We start from the raw sequence: 21,953 nt of genomic DNA, 5'->3' as shown, positions 1-21,953 counted from the left end.
TATCTATACCTATACCTCTATATATATGCCTATACATCTCCATCTCCACCTATATCTATGTCTATATCTATACCTATACCTCTATATCTATATCTATACACCTACACCTACACCTACACCTACACCTACATCTACATCTATATGTAATCTATATCTATGTAAAATAATGGGTGAGATAAAAATCTTTGGGGCCAAGATTCTCAGTGCCTGCCCAACCCAGGGAGCCTCCTCTCATCCTGGGGCTTTCCAATCTGGCTGGTGATTCACTCTCTAGGGGAGATGCATACTCTGTTGTCCTTGACCTTCCTGCGTCATCATGTCTGTGGTGGTGCTAGGAAGCAACAAGCATAGACAAGCAGGGAACACAGAATGAGCAATTCACCCACCCATTCGCTTCCCATTCCTGTTTCCTGTGTGCCACTCTGACCCTGGCCCTGGTGGAGCAAGGGTGCAGGGGTGAGGGAAGGAGGGAAGGCCCTGCCCTCCTGGAGCTTTCGGTCTAGCACGTGCCCAGCCAGGCCACCAGGTAATCTCACTCGGATACACGGGGCCTTTGTTGGGGTCTGAGCGTGTGCTAAGGAGGCACCCAGGAGGCACCAAACCAAGCAAGAGGGATCAGGAAAGGCCTCATGCAGGACGTGCTACCTAAGCCGAGACTGGCAGCCAGCCAGCTGAGGCCGGCCAATGGGAGCGGGAAGAACGTCTAAGCACAGGAGGGAGATGCACAGCCTTCAGGCCAGCAGAGAGCCGGGCCAGCCTGGGACCTTAAGAGGTCAGTACAACTGAAAGGCTGTGCGAAGTGTTACATTGGAAAAGATCACTATCCCCTTTTGTAAACGCCGTTAAGGATTTCACACTTCATCCTAAGTGGGACCCACTGAAACTTTTAAAGCAGGAAAGTGAAGTGGTGAGATCTGTATTTTTTAAATGTCAGCCTGACAACAAACAGGGTCAGAGATGCCGAGTTAGGCCTGGGAGAGGATTCTGGTCTTGTCTCAGTCATTTCTGGCCAAGGGCTCCCCCCCCCCACCCCGGGAGTGACAGGTGCCCCTCAGAGCAGCGCGCCCACCTCAGGCAGGCTGATGTGGCAGAAGCTCTTTGGGTTTTGTTAGGGGAACTGAAAGATGCCTGTGAGGGACTGGAGAGACGTTCCGAGCATTTCCTGGGCCGTTACTCCGTGCCAGGTGCTCGGATCAAGTCCTTTCTGTGTCTTCATCCCCATCAATCCCCACAGGAGCTCAGTGAATGCCTACCACCCCTCTCCGCAGGCGCAGGCGAGCTGCTCGCAGTGACAGGCTAGTAAACTGGGGGAGTGTCTGCCCTCAGCCATGCTCACCTCACTCCTGCACACATGCCAGCCAAGCCTGCAGCCTCTCTCCCGATGTGCCCCATGCGGGGGGCCAGGCACGTGAGCAAGGACGATCACAGCAACAGGGGACATTCGTGGGAGCTTAGCGTGCGCCAGACCTCACCGCCCAGAAGGAAGCACTGTCGTTATCCCCAGCTGGGAGACCTGAACCTGAAAGGAGACGAGTATGCGCTCCGTAAGGGACGGAGCTGGCGGGGGGCCAGGCAGCCCGACATGAGCACCCACACTCTGAGCCACCACCCCGCCCAGCCCCAGGAGGGGCACCCAGGGCCTGCGGCCTCCTGCCCCCTGGAGGGGCTCCCTTAGAGGTAAGAATCTGTCTCGAATGAAAGCCCCAGGCTCCATGCTTTTCTGCTATAAGAGTTCCTAACTTTAGGCCTAGAACTGTTGTCCTTTGGTCGTCCCTCATGATGCTGCCTGGGTTCCAGTAATGTACATTTCAGGGTTAGTAAAGGACACGTCAGACATCCCCACGCGCAGTATTCCTCCTGGTTCCTTGGATTACACTTTATGGACTTCAAAGCCACAGCGGAGGAGTGAGCAAATAGCTGGACTCCCCAGGTGTTTCTTTAACAGCCCCTCTTTGGAGCTGGGCCATTTATTTGGTGCACATGGACATTTGCGGGACAAAGCATGGACGGAGCCAGAACACTAAGCCAGAGGAAGCCTTTGTGTCCAAGGTCAGGCCCTGGGCAGTAACAGTCACCTCCGGCTCATTTTCCTCCAAGGGAAGGACCAGTGTCACCAAGAAGGGGCTGGGGAGCCCTCGGGAGCATCGAGCCTCACTGGTCCCCTGCTCGCCTCCTGAAGGCCATGGTTGACCCTCGCCAGCCCCTCCAGGGACGGCCTGGTGTTAATTATGATGCAATCCCCCAACCATGCAGCCTCAGCAACAATTTTGGGAGTCAGGGTCCATGTGCAAGGCCATTAACACTAAACATGTTTTAATCCATAATTGTGCGAGATTTATTTAATTTAGGGGCTTTATTTATAGTTCGATCGGAATTGTAATGTGTTTTCGGCCCTCCGCTCTGGGAGCTGTCAATTTTTACGGCATCTTTTAATTGTGTTCTTCCAGGCCAGGTGCAAGCAGTTTTCCAAAGCAGGCGGGCCCGGAAGGCCTCCTGCTCTGTGATGGGAGGGGAGTGGCCTTGCACGGACATGACCCTGGGCCACCATGAGGCTGGGACGCCAGGTCCTCGGTGCTCTGAGATTGCAGTCACGACCCCCACCCAGCCTGGCCTTGTCTCTCCTGCTCCGCTAGAGCTTTCAAACACCTCCCCACACACATCCTCCCATCCCTTTGTCCACTTGACAAACACTTACTGAGCACCTACTGTGCACACACATCCTCCCATCCCTTTGTCCACTTGACAAACACTTACTGAGCACCTACTGTGCACACACATCCTTCCAACCCTTTGTCCACTTGACAAACACTTACTGAGCACCTACTGTGCACACACATCCTTCCAACCCTTTGTCCACTTGACAAACACTTACTGAGCACCAACTGTGCACATACATCCTCCCATCCCTTTGTCCACTTGACAAACACTTACTGAGCACCTACTGTGAACCAAGCCCTGTGCTCAGTGTAAGAATGCGAAATGACTCAGACAGTGACCAGCCTGTGCGGAGCTCAGGGGAGGCAACCACGATGTGAGAGCTGCTGGAATTAGCTGAGCAGCTGCCTCGTTCCCGCCCCCGAGTTCACACTAGAGACACAGGAGGAGTAAATTCTGGAGGTTCGGTGAGAACGAATTTACCTGAGGGTAATTTGAGGACTGTAACTCGGCGGGGAGCCCTATGGAGCGAAGTGAGTCCCTCCGGGCAGCAGTGTGACCCCGGCACCCACGGGGCTCTCGCCACCTGCGCCAGCAGCCTCTGCGGAGAGGGTGCCCTGGTCGTTAACCAGGAGGATGTCTCGGCCTCTTTTCTCAGTGAGTGTTGGTAGTTTTTGAACGCCATGGCGGTGTTTGTTTGTTTTTACAACCTTTTCTACATCTTGAAGCATTTTGTCTGCTGTTTCAGGTTATTTTCTTCCAAACGACACCCTGCCACAAGCTATGGGTGTGGGAGGAAAGCACCAGGAATCAAAGCGAAAGCAAGTGGAGGAGTGAACCGAGGTTCTGCCGGCTGGGAGGGAGTCACCCTGGGGAAAAGCGAATTCAAACCGAGCCAGGAGGCAGCATAGTCGCAAAGCTGTGCGCAGAGCGAGGTGCACGATGATGTGGGTTTCATCTGTGTAACTCAGGTGTCCCCGCAACCTGGCAGGGTGCCCGGCACGCACAGGTAACAATCACTATTGGATGATACACAGTAAGTGAAGACGAAAAAGGAATCTTAGGGACAATGCGTTACTGGTAAAGTAAACAACCGTACTTGCCCAGGAAATAGAGGGGGAACATTTCTGAGCACCTATTCTTAGTTCTAAGTGCTTTTAGTTTCCTCAGTCAATCCTCCCAGCAGCGGGAGGGCACCTTACAGCGAGAGCACCGGGTTTAAATAACGCGCTCGGGTTGTTGACTTGAAGTGCTAGGTCCCAGCAGCTAGGAGAAAGGAAGGGCAAGGGCCCTGGTGAAGGTCTATTTTCCAGCAGGTTTGCAGGCGATGAGGCGCAGCACAACCTACTATGGGAACAGCTAATCGTGGTAAAACGCGACTCCAGAATGGATAAGTAATTACAAATTATAGTTATTTAAATGCTTTGTTTCGTAGGTTTACAGGAGAATAGCTCCAGTCGGGGCTTGAGGAGCTGAATCTAGTCAAATTGAAGTGTGAAGGCACTCGGCGTTGGGTAGGTTTGGAGCAGTGTGTTGGGGCTTTTATAACCTTTCATGCATCGTTAAGCATTTCTGCCTGTTGCAAAGCTCTTTGTCGTCTCAAAAATCAGAGTGAAAACAGGTGGCTGCTGTCTCACAACACACCGTAAAGTGGGTGAAACCATGGCACGCTTACCATCATCTGTGGCAAAGCCCTAAACTTCATGTTTCCCAGGAGGTTAAAGGTCACATGCTGTGCACACAAATGACACACTCACTTTTCCCATCATCTGGGTTTTTCTGATCTGAGGAAAGACACTATTGCTGGCTTACCTTTGAACAGATTTAATCTAGATTTATCTAGATTTACATATCAGCATCGTCTTTCTGTTTGCAGATTCTAAGGCCTCCAGAAGATCTTACCTTGCACTGCTCTTAAAATAATTTCAGAGAGGAAGGGAGAGGAAGAGAGGGTTACAAACATCAATGATGAGAATCATTGATCGGCTGCCTCCGACACGCCCCCTACTGGGGATGGAGCCCTGACCAGGAATCCAAGTGTGACCTCCTGGTTCATGGGTCTTCACTCAACCACCGAGCCACACCAGCCAGGCTGCACTGCTCTTTTATTTATTTATTTATTTATTTTAAAATATATTTTATTGATTTTTTACAGAGAGGAAGAGAGAGGGATAGAGAGCCAGAAACATCGATGAGAGAGAAACATCGATCAGCTGCCTCTTGCACACCCCCTACTGGGGATGTGCCCGCAACCAAGGTACATGCCTTGACCGGAATCGAACCCGGGACCCTTGAGTCCGCAGGCCGATGCTCTATCCACTGAGCCAAACCGGTTTCGGCTGCACTGCTCTTTTAAAGTATATTTTTATTTTATATATTTTAAAACCTTTTCTTTATCGTAATTAAACAAGTACTATATGAATAATTCCCATGGCTAAACATTTTCAAACAAAATAGGTTTTGTCTCCAGGTCTCTATCCAGCCCTTTCCCTGCCCAGGGGAAATGTACTTACATATTCATATATGCAATTATATTTTGTGGAGGTTTTTTTCTTAAAAATATAGATATTGCTCTTCACCTTGCTTTTTAAACTTAGCTATAGAATTTAGAGATCTTTCTATCTCAGTACATGCAAATCTACCAACATTATTTTAACACTAGAGGCCAATGCACGAAATTTATGCAAGAGTAAGCCTTCCTTCCCCCAGCTGCCAGCACCGGCTTCCCTCTGGAATCTGGGACCCGGGCTTCCCTTGCAGTCCCCACTTCATCCCGAAAGTTGTCCGGAAGGACGTCTGGTCTAATTAGCATATCATGCTTTTATTATTATAGATGACGCATAGCACACTCTATAGTATGGTTGAATCATGGTTCATTTAACCAGCCCCCTAAGGATGGAAATGTAGGTTGTTCCTAGTTTTGCACCATTATCAAAATGCCAACTAGTGCACTCGAGTCCCTCCTGCTAGTACCACTTAGAATGTCGTGAGACTGTTGGACAGGTCCTCCTTCCACCCCAATGTGCCTCAACACTTTTTGGTACTTTGTTTTCTATCCTCCCTCCACGGCATTATTCACACGGGAACTCCTGGCAAAGCAGACTTAAAGGTGACCCTGTTCTAACAGTGTCTTGTGGTCTTAGTGCTGGTTGGCCTGGGCATCCTTGTCCACCACTGTCGCTGGGAACATCTCACTGGCCACCTGTCTCGCAACCAGTTGCTCAATGCCCTCCCGCTCCCCGCTCCCGCCTTTTCCTCTCCTTTTGATTTTGTGTGCAGAGTAGTTTACCCATCTCCTTGTTTCTGGACTCCGTAGAGATGATGTCCTTTCAGCCTCTGCACAGAAAAGGCTAGGGAAATTAGTTACTAAGCAGAGACCCACATATCCTTTAGAGGAGCTTGGTTGCCTGTAATTAAGGTAACACTTTGTCACTCTGAAATAGTCATCTATATTCTCCCATGATGCCCAAGGGGGTGCACACCCCAAGGTCACATTGCAGGCACTCAAAGGATACTTGTGGATTGACCCGCTGGCAGATAAATGGCAGCCCACTGAAACAGCAGCTTCATGAATTGATTCAGGGGAAAGGAGAAGGAAGTGAGGGGAATTTCACAGGTATATTCCATTCTGGAAAAAAAAGAGGTTAAAACAAAACCCCATACCATTTTAGATGACTTCTCAGAATATGAATTGCTTCTCTTAGCCTGCGATAACAAGAGGCTGGATCCCAAAATGATCTCCATGCCCTGGGTAAGCCAACATGTGGCACCTCCACCAGCTTCTGCCCAGCCTCTTCTGAAAAGCCTCTCAGGTAATTTCTCTTTGGAACTTGTTGGTTGACCTGCTTTTTAACATAAGAATTTTTTTTCAGCCTGTGAACCAAGTCCTAAGGACTGGGATGTCATACGTCATGAGCAGATGTGAATGAAGTAGCAGAACCTTAAAACTTTGGGAGAAGCCAGGAAACTGCTAAACTTAATTTTCTTAGGAGAAGAAAAATAATGCTATAGCAGGTAGCCACAACTATTTTGATTATAGAGCTAGAAAAGGAGGATTTCTTATTTTCATTAAATATGTTAAGAAAAAATAAGTAACTAATTTGTTATAAAAAAAAAACCGCCTAAAAATAAATTTGATGTGTGAGCACACACACGTACACACACACACACACACACACACACACGCACACGCACACGCACACGCACACGCACACGCACACGCACTTGCTTTACAACTTATTGCCTAAATCTGCCTGTGTGTTTTTCAAACACCATTCTCTCCCAGTGGAAGGCTTTCCCTGATCAATTTTAACATTCAGTGATTTTTTGTAAAGGTAAGATCAATATAAATAATCTCTAACATACACACAACAGAGATTGGGAGGAATTTGCTGATTTGGCCCCAAGGGTTCTACCCAAGCAAACTTTGTACTCTTGTAATGCTGGGAGGACCTCGGGCAGCGCTTGGGAGAGCTGCAAGGTAAGTGAGACCTTGAAGGGGGAAGGTGATTCTTAAAAAAAAAAAAAAGTGTATTTTATATATGAAAATGACTTTTTAAAGTCAGTGTCTTTTTTTTTTTTTCCAGTGGAGCATCTGAACTTCCTTTCTATGTTTGGGAATTCTGCACCCTATGAATCTTGAATCTTGGTGAGAACATGTTTTAGTCAGATGAAGCTGAGTATGCTGTGGTAACAAATGACTCCCCCAGATCTAAGTGGCTTCCAAAGGTTTAATCCCTGCTGATGCTGCATGTCCATCATGGGTTGGCTGTGGCTCTGCCCTGCACCCCCTTCACTTCTTGTGTTCTTGTTGATGAGCCTTCCAGTCTAGAATATTGCTGTTCTTGAGGCAGAGGGAAAATTCATGGCAAACTCCACCCTGGCTCTTAACCCTTCTACTTGGAAGCCACCCTCATTGTTTCTGCTTCTACTTCATTAGCCAAAACAGGCAATATGGCAAGTCTGATGTCAAAGTAACAGAGAAGTATAATTCCTCCAGGAGAGCCGGGAATATATGGGAACAAAAATATAGTTATTTTATACAGCAGGCAGAACCTTGTTTCCCACTATAGAAGTTCAAAAAGACTAGGCTAGCAAGGATGACCTCGGTCTGGCCCATCAGATTCACCCACTTGAACTCACTGAATTGAGAGCTGAGTACACAAAGGAGCAGGGTCAACGGAGAGGTCACTGAGTCCACCAGGCAGCAGTGCCAGCTGCTGCATCCAATGCCCAGCGCTGGAGACATCCTCCAGGCCCTCACGGGACTAGTCCTGTGATCTGTTCTGTGGTATGATTTTGGTTGTTTGCCTGTTTTTTATCCTCTCTTGTTCCTGTCTGCCTCCTGGGCTTAGTGATCCAGTCTCCCTAGCAATTCTGTGAGCCACCCAGTAGTATCTGCTGCTGTATCTTTTCTATACAAACCAGTCAGAGGCCTTCTCTGTTGCTTTCAGGTAAGAACCTGACTGATAGAGTAAGGCTCTCAGCCAACCCAAACTTTTCCTCAGTTTAATTTCGGATCACTAGGCGATTATTGCTCAAGGCCATGTTACCCCTGCACAAATGAAAGTCCTGGAAAGTACGAGGACAATTGACACTAAAAGATATGGGATAGGAAAGCCTCGGAGGGGTCCAGTTCAGTCTTGGGTTTTGTGCACTCATTAGATTGAGAGGCACTGGATATCAAAAAAATAAACACGGAAGGGCTTTGTTAGCAGGTGGGACCTCATTAACCTTGAATTAGGAAGTATAAAAGGTGCAGTGAGCATGCTCAGATGTTCTGGGTTGCTCAGGACAGTCCCAGATGACCACTGTTGTGGGTCTGTTAATGCCTATCAATTACTTTTATTGCCTTTTTTTCATCCTAAAATGTGTCCTGGCTTAGACAATAAACCAAATGGTCTCTCCAGCAGCAATGGAAATGGCCCTGGACCAGAAGTCGAAGATCTGCATTTTACACCAGAACCTAGCACTCATCTGCAGAGTGGCCAATCAACTTCCTGTTCCTCGGCTTCCTCATCTCTAAAGTGGCGGTCTTCATTTAGATCAGTAGTTGTATCTCAAAACCCTCTGAGAGGGAAGAAAGCGGGGGGAGCTGACATGCCCAGAGAACCCCTGCTTCCATTTGTTTCATGCCTTGGGGTTCTAGCCAACATTTTGTTTGGAAAAATGTGTTATTGTGATAGGAAACACACACACACACACACACACACACACACACACACACACACTCACATGAAAATCACTGGCCAGAATAATCTCCCAGGACATAGCTGTCAAGATTTCTAGAACTTGCTCTATCGCTGTAATTTCCATATTCTGGGCAATGAGCTGGTCGTGAAAGGAAGGGAGTCACTAGGAGGGGGCTTTACATCTCAGCTCTTTCCCTCGTTTTAAAGGGATAAATGCTAACCTCTCCATCTGCCAGCCAGCAAGTTCCATAAAGTGATGCTGGCATTTGCTTATTTAATTAAAAAATATATAAGTCATGTTTTTATCTTGGTCTCCTACTTCTAGTCTCTCCCCAGCTTAAGCTTTCTTGTAGCTCAGCTCATGGGGTCCCTCATCTCTCCAGGCCAACCCTCAGAATTCAGCCCGAGTCCCACCTCTTCTGTGAGGCCTCCCTCTACCACACAGCCCTCAGGGGTGACTGCGGCCCTCCATTCTGGGCTTCCACACCTTGTTTGGCTACTAGCATATATTGCATGGTGTGCTACTGTCTTTCAGCTCCAAACACGTTCTTTTAGATTCTGCTCTGTGACACTGAGACCGGAGCTCTGCCAACCTCCTTTCTCCCTTGCCAGTTGGCTCCCTGGTACGTGTTGCCAATAGTGGTGATTCCAGCGAGAGTCAGATGGAGAGAAAGTAGACTTGCTCCTTCCTGCACATTTGCTGTGCCTGTCAGCACTGCCCCAGGCAGTAGGGGTTGGTACTGACCTCCAGTTTTTTTCCTGTTCCCAGAAACACTGAACCACCACACAGATACTGGCAGTAGCCCGGCAATGCCCGCCCCTCAGAAATCTGAATCCCACCTTCAGCCCCCCGCCCGCCCCCCTTCAAGCTCCTGAGTTAACAGTCCTTGCCAGGAAGCACTTCCTCCTTAGATCTGAGCTCAGATCCATGAGGCATGTGGTCTGGGTTCCTGAGGTACCAGCGGTAGGCAGTGACATATTTCCCAGAGGTCTCAGCTCCAGGTCAATAGGGCCTCTCCTGAGAGCTGCTTGGCTCTGATGACCCAAACTTTTCCTTTATTCCCCAAGCCCTAGAGGTGGTGGTTACTTCTTGTACTTATTATTCATTTTCCCTCAATGTTCTCTTCTTCCTTTTCCAGGATTCCAGCACCTGCTTAACCAAATCCCCTAGTAAAGAAGCTTCTATTTTCTAGATTGGGCCCTAACTGGTCTACCTGGAACTGTCATTTGCCATGTTACACATAACTTTGTTTATATCTCAACTACATTGGAAACCTCTTAATTTTGCTCTTAGCCACACCCATAGGAACTCAACAAAACTTGGCTTGTTGATTGATAAGGTAACAGGTCCCTGGCCAGGAGAAAAAATGGAGGGTGGAAAGAGCAGGACTGCAGACAAACAGATCTGGGTTTAGAGTCCAGTTTCAGTGGCCTCTGTTTCTTAACTTCTCGGAGCCTCAGATTCTCAGCCTTAAAGCAGAGAAGGGCAATGCCTATCCCACAGGTGTGCTGTGCAGCCGCTTGTAAGGTTCAGACTCACAGATAGTGCTCTTCCCTCCACCCGCTTTAATCTCTTTGAATTCTCTGTAGTTCCTGTAATTCACTGGGTAGCTGGTGATCTGTAGGCACTTCTGGTCCTTTGAATGTTTGCAGCAGCAGCATGATTCCTTCTAACTGTAGGGCTGGATTGAGAATCAGGACTTCGGTGAGCCAGCCTAGTAGCATTCCTCACATTCTCCTTTATAATTGAGTTTTTCCTCTCATTAAACACACAGACACACACACACACACACACACACACACACACACACACACACACCACACCTACCTCTCTGGACTCTTCTTCACAATGTAACACAACTTTCTTCCCTTTGTCACCAAACTTCCTAATAAAGCCCACACTCGCCCCCATCCACGTACTTCTGCGGTCCAGAGCAGCGGTAGGGACCAGCTTCTTCATCCATCTCTCCATTGGCATAGATAGCCTGGGTCTGTCTGTCTCTTACTCTCACTCTCTCTCTTTCTCTCTTCATTTTGGCTCCAGTTTCTTCTCACATTCAACTACTTAATCCACCGTATATATCACAGTCCAAATCCTGGACAGAGCTGGCTTAAGTGGTGAATTATTATCTTTGCTTTGAACCAGACCTCCTCATAGGTCACCTGCCAGCCTATAACAGGGGCTGCCCTTGAGCCAGGCACTCCTACCTGGTTAGCCATTGGCATGTTCTGCACAAGTCAACCTAGCACGGCTTCCTTGTGTAGAAGCTGAGGCAGAAGCAGTTTTAAGTACAAGAAAAACCAGGAAACAGGCACTGCGATGCATATGTCCAGAACATGCCCTGTTAGCACTAAAGTATTAACAAATCCCCTGATCACTAAGCATTCACTGCTTTCTTCCCAACGCCTTGAGGCCTTTCCCTAGAGCTCTCTCTGTCCGGCTCTGGTGCCCACTGAAGCGTTTCGGGTTTCCACGAGGCTAGGCCAGAGCACACTAAAGGGGGGAAAAATGGCAAAGTGAGGCAATGTTGGTGGAACTTTGAATCCTGGCCTTCTTCAGTGCTTCTGCTACTGTTTGCTTCTCAGATAGCCGGACCATGCATCCCATCCAGGTGTGAATGCCTCCTCTTTTGCTGTATCTTAAGGCCCCCTGTGACCTGGGCATTAAAGAAAGGGCTCCATCCACCCACCCCCACTCCCAAGTCATTCATCCACGTATTCTATGAATGTGCAGTGATCTACTACGTCCCACAAACTATGAGGGCTAGAAAAAAAAAGCCCATCTTTAAGGTGCTTAGAACACAACTCGCACGGGACGTACCACTTCCTGGATTGCACCCTGGCTTTCTCCCCTCTCTGCTGGTGCTCACAGTAGGTCTATACGGTGTGCGTGGGCTTGGTTGCTTCCTTGAGAAGGCAGGTCTGCATGTGAGCTTGAGACCGCCCTCACTGTGAGCGCTGTGGGTGCGGCTGCGGGCTTTGCAAAGAGTCATGGTTTCAAACACACAGGTTTGTGGTTTTTGAAAGAACAGAAAGCAAAAAGCATAACATCTTGCAGGATTACTTTCTGCTGAAGGCCAATTGATGCGACATCTGAAAATAATCAAATAAGTGTCTTGATTTCAGCCTGCAAATGACTTTGTGAAACTTTGGAAGGAAATACTCCACTTAAGAAAAAAATAAGAAAAATTGAAATTGAGATCACGAGGAAGAACAAAGATGGGGAATTAGGAGAGTGCTTTGAATTGTTAATAGTATTTATATCTGTAAAAATGACTCTCTCTAAAAACCTGGAAGTGGCCTAATAACTTTAAATCACCTCACACAGCACATGCCCCAAACCCTAATAACCTCCAAATTCAATTGCTTATGACCACCTATTGGAGCATTCCAAAAACTTGAAGTTGCTACACAGTGAACAGAACTCTGGATTTAAAATTATTGAAGCCTTTGATTTTTTTTTTTTTTTCGCCCTGTGAGCTCCTACATTTGGAGAGAAGTCAAGGTACCGTCTAACCCCAGAGGATCCAAATATATTGAACTGATTTTTTACAAATGTTATCAGCCAAGAAAATAGAAGTTGAACTGAACAACAGGATGAAGAGAGCGAAGAAGGGCAAAGAGAAAGCTGAAGGTGGCAAAAAGGACTCAAAGGGGCAGCAGAGCCTGGACCTGGATTTGCTGGCCAAGGTAAGACAATTGACGGCGCCTTGGAGAGGAAAGTCTCAGGCAAAGAAAATTAAACATCAAACACCCAGGCTCAGCCTGGGCGAGCCTGGAGGGAAGAGAAACCCCCCTCTAGCTTCCGTGGTTGAGGGGTGACTTAGAGTTCCCACAGCATTTCATTAATGCACAAGCGAGCGTTCCTAATATCCCGCGTGGATGACAGACAATTGTGCTTTGCGAATTACTGGTTTCTAATGGTGCATCTGAGCTTTATTTCTTACAGCTGCCCTTGTCTTAATCCTTTACTTTTTCCTCCTCGGGGTCTAACGGTTTCTAGTTACATGTCAGCATTTAAGCAGCACGCCGCCCGCCAGGCAGCACACGGCTTCCGATGGGGATGGCATTTGGGTCGCCACCCGTTCTCTGGAAGGACAAGTGCTCCTGCGAAGAGCACAGCGAACCCCCTCGTCCGACTGGACGGCGGCGGCAGCGCGGGTTCCGGGCGCGCGCTAGACATCTCACCAAATGCCTTTTGCAAACAGCAGCTCAATGAGGATTCCTGCCATGAGGCAAACTGCTTGGAAAGTGACTCCGTGCTGGCATCTCTGGGTCCGGGGTCAGCATGCTGAAATCGGGACTCATTATGCTCCTACCATGCCAACTCGGTGCAATTAGCCTCGCAGGATAATTTCCCGGAGCCATATGCTGATCTTTAGGGGAGGCAGGGCTTCCTAGGCCTGATGGCTCTGAGCTCTGACTGGCAGGTCCCAGCTTCGAGCAAATGTCTGTCAATGAAGACAGCACAGAGGAGGAGGACAGCGGCCCGCGTGGAAGCAGGAAACGGAGCAGGGCTGAGTGCTTGTTGACTATGGCAGCGAGTGGGTTTCTCTTTCTTTCTTTTTCCCCCCCAAGAAGGTTTCAGGGAAAGGTCAAGGGAGCATCACTGTGTGCAAGGCTGTCCCTTCCCCCGCCCCCGAAATAAAAATCAATGGGGGGGGGGGACCTAGAACCCAGTAAGTTATGTTCCAGGGCGGTGTGGCCTGGATTCCCATCTGACACCTATCAATGTGAGCTAGCACTGTTGGGAAATCTCTCAGCCGCTGCGTTAATCAATACCTCTGTTCATTATGCCTCTCTGATGAATATGGGTAATGATTGGGGTGCCCAGAGAGTCAGGTGACTAAAAATAACCGTGGCTGGCTGAGGATGGATAGATTTCCCCCCAGTATCACTTCAGGCAATTCAATGCTCGGCCGCCCTCCCGAGCCCCCTCGCAGCACGATCCTTCCTCTCTGGTCTCCATCGACAGAGCAGCTTTATTAAATTAGTGGCACTTAATCTACTGTCATCTTGTCAACTGACTCTGGGCAAACTAGCCGATGGCAGGTCTTCCGGCGACGCGGGAGGGCCGCTGGCCACAGCGCAGGCGGTTTGATTCGCTTTGTGCCGAGAGCTGGCTTCATGGAGCCTCCTTCCTAAACGGGGGGGCTCCCACCATTTAATAACAGCAAAGCAAGTTTTTAGGAAGAGCTGTTCGAGGGAAGGCTTCCTGCCAACGTTATGGCAGACGAAGAGATCATAATTACGCCGGGGCTTCCTGCAGGAGTGTGCTCAGGCACCCGTGACATTTAATCGCCACGTGCCTCCACCGAGGTTGACTTCTTCCAAGTTGTTTAAACTTTTCATTTCTTCATCCTAACCCTGAAACGTGTCTACAGGTACTCAAAGGAAAGGAAGGAGATCTGGGTAAGGCGTGGGGGCTGGCACCCCTGTTGTCGGGAGAGGGACCCTCAGTCAGTGGCATCTGAAGCTGGCTGGACAGCTCCTTGCTGTGGGCCTGACAGCCGGACAGGTACACAGCCTGTCCAGCTTCTTACTGGCCAGAGGCCTGGGCCGGGGGTGGCTATAGAGGGAGGGTAGCTCATGTCCCTGGTTATAGGCTAGAGGACATTGGAGAAGTGGGTGGTACAAGCTGGGGGCATTTGGACAAATCTGGCTCCAGGGATGAAGAGAAAATACTAAATTGCAAGGGAGAGTCCTTATAAGTCTCCCTTCCAATTTTCAGCTAGGATTGGTTTAAGAGGTGGGTAAACTCTCCCCCACTGTCCCTCAAGCAGTAAGACAGGAGGAAATGTCGCCGGTTATGACATCTTCCCATTTGCTAGCTTTATTCCTAGATTATAACGAGCTCAATCCACAGAAAACCGCTGCCAAGAGAATATAAACCGAAACACAGCACCGAGTCTGAAAAATATACATATAGTGATTATCCTGTTGGCTGCTGTCCACAAATTTCACAGGGTGGGGAGGGGAGGAGGCCTATTTGCAGAAAGCTGAGGTGCAAAGGTACCCAAGCTCTTCCCTGGTCTTCCTTTCCTTAACAGAGCGTGGGCAAAGGCTCTGGGGGCGAGGCGTTCTGGAGAGACACAGAACAGGCAGCCCCAAAGGACAGCGTGGCGAGGGAGGACTCAGGTCGGTGTTTGCGGGGCTCCATCGGGACTGGCTGGGATGGGTGTAGCCCTGACTCAGGGTTGCCTTCTGGGCAAGAGACAAGTTTGATCTTCCTAAGGAGTATATGCAATAAACCAGAATTTAGTCCCCATAGGGGATTGACTCTGAACTTCCCAGCACGTGTGTTTAAATAGGTAAATTACAATGTGAGCTGACGTGGTACTAGGTGTATTTTGTAAAGGTCTCTTGGGGTTTGTTGAGGTTTCTTCAAAACAAGAAGGTACGAAGAGATCAGTGACTGATAAATCTTTAATATAAAAATTGTACAAGAATTTTGATACAAATTACAAGAGGTATTTGGACAAAATATGAATAAAATTCCATTTACATCCCCAAACCCTTATGCATTTTATGCAAAAGACATACCGTAGACAGTTATAGTACAGAAAATACAACAAAGGAAATAGCAAATAAAAACTTTTAATTACCTTAGACTACTAATAAAAAACAAAACAAAACGAAAACCCTTGTTCAAGGTACATACAGTATTTATGAAGCTACCGACGTCACGACGATGCGACCAGGGCAATGCGCGCGGTCCCCATCCCTCGGTGCCGCCACCTTGCATGGTTCAGACTCTGGTGCCCCAACAGGCTTAGCAGACGAGACTGGTCTGATGCAGATGAGCATGACACGAAAACGAAAAAGCAGAAACCCCCAGACTCTGGGGGAGGGAGCAGACATATCTTGGTGAAAATTCCTTTTCCTCAAGGTATTTCCGTTCCCTTTGGCCATTTCTGCTGTCCAATATGCAGGCTGAATCAAATGTCTTTGTAATGGAGACGGGCCAGTGGGGGTGGGGTGGGGAAGGAAGGCGAGGGTCCTCCCACCGGTGTGAGGGATGTCGCTAGTTCTGAAAGGACCACCCATGATCAGCAGAGAAAACAGCGCTTTCTTCCCCAAAGCCCCAGCTCCCTTCCACCTCAAGGAAAGGCCCAGACACCACAGACCGAAGCCTCCTGGTGTCTCCCCCTTCCTCCCCCTTCACCTCCACATTCCCACGTGGAGCTCTCCCGCACTTTTCACACTGGCATTGGCAGGAAAATGCTAAGGTTTCTCCGCAGGGCAGCTGAACCAAAGTTTGCACAGGAAAGCAAGTGCACCATATATTATAACTCTTCCATATTGGGTTACTATATAATACTAGACCATCTCATTCACTTAATTCACCTTATGTAAACCCTGGGCAGGGTAGAACACAAATGTTTCCAAAGCGATCAACATCGGGATGTAGGAGTGTTCCCCCTTCTGGCTTCAGAAAAGATTTTTTTTTTTTTTTTAAGGGGGTGGGTGAGCTCAGAAGAGCGAATGGGTGCAGTGGAAAGATAATGGAAAGGTCAGGAGAGATTAAGAGAAGGCAACGAGAGGAATGGATTACTCTGTACAAAGACATGCAGAACCGCTCCGAATTGAGTACTAGATGAAGAAAAAATAAACAACCAGCCTTGGTGTATACATCTTAAGTGAACCGATGGACTCAGCACATTGTCTGGGAGTTCAAGAGCATCGTACCTCATGAATCAATGCTTCTCCGGCGGCGGCACTGATTCTCTGGCGGGCAGGGATGCTCTGTCTCCTCGCACGGGGAAGGCAGGCAGCCAGGCTCCCACCCAAACAAGGGCCAGGTCAGGGCACCATGCAGGGGCCTACCAAGAGGGTAGGGCTTTCCTCCCTACCCTTCCCCGCCCTGTTTTTGGAAAATGATGAGTGGACCCCTCACATCTCCAGGGTCTCCCCGAGTCACCTCTCAATCCTAGAATTCCCTAACAGACGTGGGCAGAGCTGGGCAATAATGGATTGATTTGCCATCTTCCTTGTGCATTATTTCAACATCACATTTGGCAACAGGAAGCCTTATAAAGTCTTGGTATAGCACTTAGATACTCTCTTCAAGAAATATATTTTTATACTATCTATGTCTCTCCATTTTTGTTAAAATACCTTTTTCGGTTCTTCCTTCTCTTCAAAGATTCTTTAAAAGAAATGAAGCTAAAAAAAAAAAAGCATTAAAAAACTTAGAAATGTCCTTAAGCATCCCTGTTATTTAAAGGGAGAAATGCTGCTATTAGCAGAATCTGTGCAATTTTGGCAACTGAGTTTTAATGAAAGATTCTAATATGATGTTTGAGAAACGATTGTAATATACACATCCTGGAGGAACTTAAAAAACATCTCAGGTCAATTACTTTTCTCTGACACCGAGAATCCTTGCTCAAAGTGCTTTCTTCCCAGTGCCCAGACTGGTTCATGAACCTGCTTAGCACAGGTTGGTCAAATCAGACCTGTGAAGGTGTCTACCTCTAAATATGCTTCATTTCTCTCTTGCCATAAGTTCACATCAAAGACCACACCTACATGTGTCTTATTGGGTTGACAAAAATATTTGCAATGTGACTGTTGCAGCCGGGTCAATAGCATCTGTCAGACTGGCTGTGGGGGAGCTGGAAGGAAGTGTGGGGTCCCCAAGTTCCATATCGAAGGTCACAAATACACCTTGCACTTAATTTAGCCACTAATCAGCCACTTGTCAACCATCCTTTATGTAGGTCAGTATGCAGAAATAGCAGCCAATACAATGCCTACAGGTTACTTGGGTTCAAGGTATTTTGGAATATAACATTTTCACGTGTTTTTCCTCAGTACCTTTTGTCCCCTCGTCACTTGATTTTGTAAAGCTCATTGTACTTGTACTTGCGAAACTTCTCCCAAAGTGGGGAATTTAACTTTTAGGTATAGGGTAGTCTCTGTTTTAGTGATTAGACTAAAACCCCCCATGCCTTTTATTTTTTTTAGATTGTCAGTCCAGTTTAAAAAAAAAAAGGTTCATCTGTCACGTCACACTATGGGTTTGGAGGTTTTCATTGAGAGATACATCTATACATGTTAAACAATGTTTGGATGCCAATGCTAAAAAACAAGCGCTTTTCTTTACCACCATGCACAACCAATTTGCTTAAAACGTGAACTTTCTGAAGGGGAAGAAATATATTGTAAGGCGTCCCTTACAGAACAAGTCAGTGTCTATGCCACTGACTTGTGGGAAATTACAGGGCCATACCCAGTTCTCCCCAAATGGATGGGTGTGCAATTGCAATACCTAAGTTCCAAAGATGCAAAGAATGCTGTCATAGCCAGCATCTCTCTACTGGCCCTTTATTTCAGAAGTCATGATGGCTGGAGAGGGCACCTAGAGGCAGCCCTGGGCTTACCAAAGATGCAGTTTTGTGCGAGTGTGTATGGATCTAAGTGGTGGGAGGGGAGGGAGAGGGGGAGAGAGAGAGAGAGAGAGAGAGAGAGAGAGAGAGAGAGAGAGAGAGAGAGAGAGACTGATAGTGAGTGTGTGTACCTCAGGGAACTCAGTGGGAAAGCCTAGCCCTTGTACTCAATTTCCCCTTCACAAGGGATAAACAGGCAATTACGCATCCTTTTATATTTGATGGCCAAGTGCTGAACTGGAAAGCACACTATTAGTTTGTGTCCCTTCAGGGCCAGGGCAGTAAGTAGCCAGGGGAGCTGGGGCTGAAGCGGAGAGGGTGTTGTCTGCTGTTAGTGTGACAGTCTTGTCAGCTGCGTTCACATTACTGGAAGGTAATAAAGTGACAAGTAAGTTATTAGAAAGATATGAGGTGAAATTGAACCGAAGCTTCTCGCTGCTCAGCCCAGGCTTTCCCTTTCCTCCTTTGTAATGGCCCATTATTTGTTACAAACCGAACCTTGTCTGGATACTCTGTATAGAAAAGATTTTTTTTTTTTGCAGTAAAGGTCAAATGAATTTACAACAATGCTTTAGAGAAGAAGAATAAAGATAGTTTTATGACAACTATTGTACGTTGCATCAAAAATATATATATAACATTATAATGAACAATAACGCCGATCCAATTCAGTGTACTTGTAAAAATGCCTCGTTTGTAACTCCCCTGTTATTAGGCATTTGGATTTTTCAACAAATGCCAAAAGACAGTACTGATGTCCAGCTATTGCTGAATGACCACATGATCCTGTGCAAGATGTGAGAAGAAGGATGACAGAGCCCGGGGATGGATGGGTGTCTGGGCAAGAGCGATGATAAATTAACGCACTGCTCACTTCTAGCTGGATTTACACAATTCTAATGGAAAATGAGCATTTATGGTGAGCCACTCTCCAACTACAGGAAATATGAAAATGAGTCTGGGACGGATCAGATGTGGCCTTAATACTAGCACAAGTAAGACTACAACACGTGCTTTAGCTTTGCCGGATGACGTGAAGACAGAGAAGTTAGCTGGATGTTTTGCAGGAAGGTAGACGAGCTCACATTTTGATCAAGAGAACTTTAGCCAAGTAGCATTACAATCATAGCTATGGGGGCGAGCAAAAGCAGCGACGGAAAAGAACAGATCCAGCCGGCTACCACTCACTTCTACTCATCACAGCCAGGGCGAGGCTTGACCACCGGCTGTTCCTATAACCTAGGGGGACCCATAGCATCTTTTTGCTTCCTAAGGGACTCCCGCATCACTTCACACTCCAAAAAAAAAAAAAAAGAGTAAGAAAAAAACCCGCATGACTGCCTTGTTGGCTCTCCTGACCCTAAGGACCTTGAGCTGTTCCACGCAGCGGTCCTTGCTCTTCTCCTTCCTCACCTGGTACAGGCAGGCGCAGCATCAGCACGACCCCAGCCACTGCGAGGCAGAATTGCACCAGACTGAACACACACTTTCAGTGCGTTTACTATTTCTTTTCTAGCTACCCCCAAGCAGGGTGGGCGCCTCGTCTACTTAGTGTGCCTTACTCACTGGGCCTCTGGAAAAGCCTGGGTTCCCTCCAGTCTTTGTGGCACCTGCCTTTTCTTGCCCTCCTTACTTGTGGAGACCCTGCCCATTAAAAAAAAAATAACACAAAGAATTGAGAGGAAAAAACCAAAATCCTTTAATAAATATTCTGAGTTTGGGGGGAATATGTATTTTTTTTTTAAAAAAAAATGAAATTTGTTAGTCAGAATTTTGAAAAAGGAGTTCTTGAGAAAAGGAGCGTGTTGATAGAAAGAATGTAAGGTTTTTCTGGGTGATTTGTTTCTTTACGAGAGCAGATGTAGCGTGTCTTATTACAGTTGAATTTTATTTACTCTGTTAGTCAATCTAACTCAACACTAACAGTCCAAGTACAAGTTAGGACTGCTCAGGTCAACTGTTAGCAGTTAGCAGCACGTCCATCTCAATCTGGTTACCGGCTTCTTTATGTTCTAATTGCCAAGGGCTCCCCTTCTCATTTGCTTGGCACACATCTGGGGTGTGTACAGAGGATGGGGAACAAAAGGTCACATTTATTTTATTTGGTGAGAACCTAATGCATGGTTTCTCCTGAGTAAAACGAGGAGAATGCCTCTGGAACAGCCCATTCTTGGTCTAGTCAAAGCCTGCTTTTTTTTTTTTAAGAGCAATGTATACACTAACAGGGCTGTTAACTAGTTAAGTGCCATTGGCCTCTTACTGAAAGGGCCCGAAAATTCACAATCAAAAGAATCATACACTACAAAGTCAGTGGCACCCTTGTGTTAAAAACGTTTTCAAAAACAGATGTTTATCATATCCAGAAGGAAAATATTAACACCTGTAAACCTTTAAAAGGTGTCAGGATGAACGGGGTGGCTGGACTATGACCTGAAATGCATTACATTGGGTTGAATTATTTCAATACAATTGATGGCAGAACAGAGTGTCAAACTTTTTATCACATTTTAAAAACCAAATTACTTATTACCTATCCCTTTTCCTGCTCTTTGTCATCCCCCTCCATAGCATGCAGATATTCCCTAAAGTAGAAGAAGCTTTGCTGATATTTACAAAAGCGTAGTTTAAAATGATCAGAACAGTAATTTCAACATCGCCTACTGAACATGCACATTCATAATACTTCCTAATTTTGTACCTGTGACAAAAGTCTGGTTAAAACCAATCAAATGGGAAAAAGCCGTTTGGATGAAAACCAGCGTCACTATTAATTTTCAGCCAGCACAGAATGGATGCAGCTAGAGAGAAATCATTGCACAACAGGAATCTCCTGTGAAAAAGCAAATGAGTAGGAATGGGCAAAGATGAAGGGCTCAATGATATATTAATATGCTGATCTCTCTATCCTTCCTGTTTGCAAATAAGCCTTGGGATCACCTCTCAACTAGAGTTGTAGCACTTAGGCACACACCCTAAACAAGCAACACTTGGGACTAAAAACATAGTACGTTTCATGATCGTACCCGTTATGTGCCACTTCTGTCCACTCCCCCTGTCCCTTTCAGGCAAATCGGCTTTGCATTGGAAAATGTTATTCACCCATTGAGAAGGCCACCATTCCATTTGGGCATTTGAGGCACAAAAGAAGTACATAGCAATTTGGGAAGATATTTAAGTAGGGTGAGTTGTCCAGGATTCATTGCCATTTCTCTGACAAAATGCCGTGGAGCTCTTTCATGTTTCCGAGCAAGGGAATCTCTACTTTGGGAATCTCGCTGCATCTAGACTTGTTCTAACTGGCTATTCACCTTAGCCCGATTGTGGCAAGTAACACACATTAGTTCTAAGCCTGGTTCATTTGCTGGAAGCTCTGTAATTCACTCATTAAGGGCTACCTGACCTTTCAGTTGACATTAAATTAAACAGACTAAACACTGATTCTGTACAGGATGAGTTCAAACAGCTCAACCAAGAGTGTACCTTTTAAAAAAAAAATCGCTGAAATAAAAATGTGTTATTTGCATAAAACTGGGTATAATTCTGTCTACACACACTCCAAAAAGAAGCTAGTGTTTCTGTGACCTCCTGTTGGGATGCTGAAAACACTCCCCCCGCCCTTTTGAACGGAATCACTTGGTCAAATGGGTCAACAGCGCAACACAGAGAACGCTAAGAGGACCAACATGTTTGCAAACAAACTTTCATTATTCTAGTT

Source organism: Eptesicus fuscus, chromosome 15, assembly GCF_027574615.1.
Source record: "Eptesicus fuscus isolate TK198812 chromosome 15, DD_ASM_mEF_20220401, whole genome shotgun sequence".
In the NCBI taxonomy this organism is placed as follows: domain Eukaryota; kingdom Metazoa; phylum Chordata; class Mammalia; order Chiroptera; family Vespertilionidae; genus Eptesicus; species Eptesicus fuscus.
This window is presented reverse-complemented; position numbering follows the sequence as displayed.